Genomic DNA, 4861 nt, shown 5'->3' on the forward strand with positions numbered 1-4861 from the left:
TGATTTCCAGAGTGGTTGTACAAGCTTGCAATCCCACCAACAATGGAGGAGTGTTCCTCTTTCTCCACATCCTCGCCAGCATCTGCTGTCACCTGAAAGCCTTTTCTCTAGGAGTTATTTGACTACCAGTAAGTCCACATTTGAATTTTCTACTTCATGCTTCCTGTGCCTTCCAACCTCTGTCTATTGCATGAGTTTGAACATATGCCAGCCTGAAGGCTGTCTTATGAATGTATCCCCATGTCTCCCTTCTGTCTCTGTGTATGCATCTTTTTGTTGTCACTATGTCTGTCCCTAACAAAGAGTTTTGCTGTCTTTATTGAATAGCATTGAAAGCATCACGTGGAGAAGGAATGGGACATTTTGCAGAAATCTTTAAGGGAGTTTTACAAGGGATTAGGTTACAGGATCCAATTGACCTCAAATGATCAAGATAACAAACAGTATTACAAGCATCACTGTTTATCAACCATTATCCATAAATGCATGCTCATTTTAGAAGTTTACTTTCAGCCTCTGTATTTGATGTTTTCAGCAAGTGATATACATGCTCATAGAATATAAGATATATTTTCATAATATTGCATTGCCACACTATGGTTCTGCCAATGGGTAAGAAAGGAAAACTACAGAGCAACACTCCTCGAAGTTCTGTTGTCTGTACTTTCTTGTAGGATGTTTGTAAGAAAACAATAAAATTTGAAAAGTGCTATTTTGTAAAGATATGAAGATGATCTTGATGAATTCTCCAAATACTGGGAGAGATTGAATCCCATTTGGACATCTCTTGTCCAGAAAAGAAATTTCATGTACAAGGACTGGGTTATATCCAATTGACTTGTTGGCAAAAGGAGTTCAATGGAAATACCCAAATAATCCAGGCTGTTGCCACCAAATAGGGTGCTCTCTACAAATTGATTGCAAGGCCTCATTGATGAAGACAAGACTCCCACAACTCACTGAATATGGAGAGGTCAAGCTGATGCCTACATAGAATCTTCATTCATATGTTCTAATATCCGTGATTTGGAAGGCACTTTGCAGGCTACATATCAAGAAATGTGAACACCAATGCAACCAAAAAGCCTTTGATCTATAATCTGTTCTTACTGCAAAATATGCTAGGGCAATGTGGCACAAAGCTTTTGGGAGTAAATAATCAATGTCTGATTTGGCCTGAATCAAACACTAAAGACACGTTAGTTAAATAATGTATATCTGTATGCACACGTGTGTATAGTTAACACATTGGTAACATATGCAGCTATGTTTTGTAAAATGACTGAAAGAGAGGAATAGAGGGAAATGGATTATACATGTCACACACTAAAATATTTAGACATAAAGGCAGCAGACCCATACCTCTTCAATAGCAGCAAAAATCCAGGGATGACAGAATGAAGACAGGCTGTGCTACATAAGAGCCATGAAATTAATGGGTACATTTTGACTATCAGAAAAGGGGCATCATGGCCAAGAAATACTTTAGATGACAGTTTATATATATATAATTAGTTAGGTTTTCAGAGACAGGGTTTTTTTCTGTGTATCCTGCTTGTTCTAGAACTCACTCTGTCGATGAGGCCAGCCTTAAATTCAGAGATCTAATTGCCCCTGCCTCAGAATTCTTAGGACTAAAGGTGAGCACCACGACTGCCTGGCTTAAGATTTATTTTTATGTGTATGACTGGTTTTTTGCCTGCACATATCCATGTTGACAGAGTGTACACATAGTATTATGCAAAGTCAAAAGAGGTCATTAAGCCCTCTAGAACTAGAATCATGGACTGTTGTAAGCCACCAGTAGATGCTATAAACTGAATCCCAGTCCTCTGCAAGAATATCAAGCGCTCTTTATTGCTCTGCCATTTCTCAAGCCCTCATGTAAAAATCTGAAAAATTGAGAATTAACAGATTGCATGTTCTAAATACATGACATACCCAGAATAAATATATATTACATTGATTTTGAATGTATTTACTAGAAAAACAACCACTTCTTTTGAATATTTTGCCTTCTTTATTCAGATTGTAAGGATGCAAAAGACTGAGTGTAAAGGAAGGTTTTAAAAGTTACATCATTGAGTATAAACAGCAATAAAGAAGACGGGTGGCCAAGGCAATGGAAGATAGCAGACAATCAAACGCAAGACTATCAAAACACAAAAGGAAGAATACTGAGCAATAATAAAACATACCATTTGCTAGAAGGCTATGTTATCCATATGAATGTATTTTATACAACTTTCCAAACATGTGACACAGTCATAGAAAATAGACAGTAATGCTGAGGAGTTTGAACATCTAACATTTAGTGATAGATAATGAAAAGAAACACAATATCTTTTTTACTTCTTGATATATTCTGGATATTCGCTTCACTGCCATATAAAGAATGACCAATGAAGGTGTTCTTCTCTAGGCTCCCTTTTCATTCTAAAGATTTCCATTTCTTTGAAGGTTTATTTTATTTTTACCACTTCATATTTCAACAATTCTGTATAGGTCTTTGAGACAATGCAAACTGTTGACCTTTTCTTTTTCTTTTTCTTTTTTTAAGATTTATTTTTATTTCTATGAGTACACTGTAGCTGTCTTCAGACACACCAGAAGAGGACATTAGATCCCATTACAAATAGTTGTAAGCCACCATGTGATTGCTGGGAATTGAACTCAGGACCTCTGGAAGCACAGTCAGTGCTCTTAACTACTGAGCCATCTCTCCAGCCGCCCTCTCCCCATTGACTTTTTCTAGTGAATCGTCTACATTAAAAGATGTTTTCAGGGCCTGGGTGAACAGGCCCTGGACAAGCAGACAGCTATCAGCTGCTTAAGCTTGCCCACAAGTACAGGCCAGAGACAAAGCAAGAGAAGAAGCAAAGGCTACTGGCCTGTGCTGAGAAGAAAGCTGCTGGCAAAGGCGACGTCCCAACTAAGAGACCACCTGTCCTCCGAGCAGGAGTTAATACAGTCCCACCACCTTGGTGGAGAACAAGAAGGCTCAGCTGGTGGTGACTGCCCATGACATAGACCCCATTGAGCTGGTGGTTTTCCTGCCTGCCCTGTGTCAAAAGATGGGGGTGCCCTACTGCATCATCCAGGGAAAGGCCAGGCTGGGGCGCCTGGTCCAGAGGAAGACATGCACCAGTGTTGCCTTCACACAGGTTAACTCAGAAGACAAGGGTGCTCTGGCTAAGCTGGTGGAAGCTATTAGGACCAATTATAATGACACTAGGGAGGCAACATCCTGGGTCCTAAGTCTGTGGCTCGCATTGCCAAGCTGGAAAAGGCAAAGGCTAAAGAACTTGCCACTAAATTGTGTTAAATGTACACTAAGTTTTCTGTACATAAATATAATTACAAAATTAAAAACAAACAAACAAAAAAAGATGTTTTCAAATTTATTTTTTTCTATTTTATGTATATCGTGGTTTTACTTGTATGTAGATATGTGTATGAGACATGTGAGTGAGTGTTAACCACAGAAGTCAAAAAATGTTATTTGAAGCCCTGGACCTGGAGTTACTGAGGGTTTTCAGCCATAATGGGTGCTGCGAAGCAAACCTGTGTCTTCTGGAAGAGGAACAATTTCTCTTTAGTGTGTTATCTTTTCAGCCCATGACTCCATATTTTGGGTTTCCTTCTCCCAAATGTGATTCCTCCTGATGACTTCTGCACCTGCCCTGATCCAGCCCCCTTTTTACATCCATTTCACATAAGCTCTGTGGCTTTTCAGCACCTGGACTTCCTGTCCCAGCCTCTTCATAACTGAACTATCCCAGCTACTGATTCATAAGTTGCCATTCCTTATTCTTCACAAGTGATCTTGGTATCATGTTCTACTATGTAAAGGCAGGATTTTCTAATTGTTTTAGAGATTTCAGAGAAGAAAGTTGCTAAAATTTAGATTTCTGTGTCTGTACATTCTTCCAGAATAAGTGTGTGAAGTTTTCTGTCCCTTCCTCAGATTGTACTAATGTTGCATATTATAAATCTGATGTCAATTGATGATGTAGGAAAATTATTTAATTTCCTTTATTGCAGATATGTCTTTCTATTATAACTTTCAACGTTTTCCATGGGCGAACACACAAACATTTTTCCATAAAAATCATCTTAGTAATGGGTTAAAGAAGTAACATTGAGAATGTCCATTTAAAGAAAGATGGGGAATACACAGGTGTGTGTGTAGAAGTCACACAATGTAGAGCTAGAAATCAGCAATATAACAAACTGCCATGACACAGAACATGTAATATCTAGAAAAAATATTGTCTATTACTTTTAATGGACATAATGTGTAAGAAAAAATTCCTTGGGGTGGAAAAGATGGATCAGTGTTTAAAAGTACTTGCTGTTCTTATAGAAAATATCAGTTCAGTTTCCAATAGCCCTTTAATGGATCCCAAGGTTTTGAAGGTATATATATAGTTCAAATATATACATGCCAGCAAAGCATTCATACATATAACTTAAAATAAATCTAAAAATCTTCACTAAGTTTTTTAAAAAAGGCTTTAATCTTAAAAGAAATTTGAATATTCTGAGCAAGGATATTCATTGTAGAACACTTAATGAAATACCATGATTTTAGAGTTGGACTAAACTTTTCTTCAAATTTTCTGAAAAAAAAAAAAACAAATTAAAAACAGAGAAACATTCTAAATATCAACAGTTGGAATGCTCTTTTCCCAAATTCTTTATTGCCTCATTATCTATTTGTCCCAAATTCTGCATGGTATGCAGTTCAGTTAAGAATGAAAAAGCGGCGCATGGGACCTGAGACTGCATTAGTTAGGGAAGCAGAAACCGGCCTGAGTAGGGCCACAGGCCTCATCCAGCCGGATCAGCACCGGGGTAG

Source organism: Mus caroli, chromosome 17 (assembly GCF_900094665.2).
Source record: "Mus caroli chromosome 17, CAROLI_EIJ_v1.1, whole genome shotgun sequence".
NCBI lineage: Eukaryota > Metazoa > Chordata > Mammalia > Rodentia > Muridae > Mus > Mus caroli.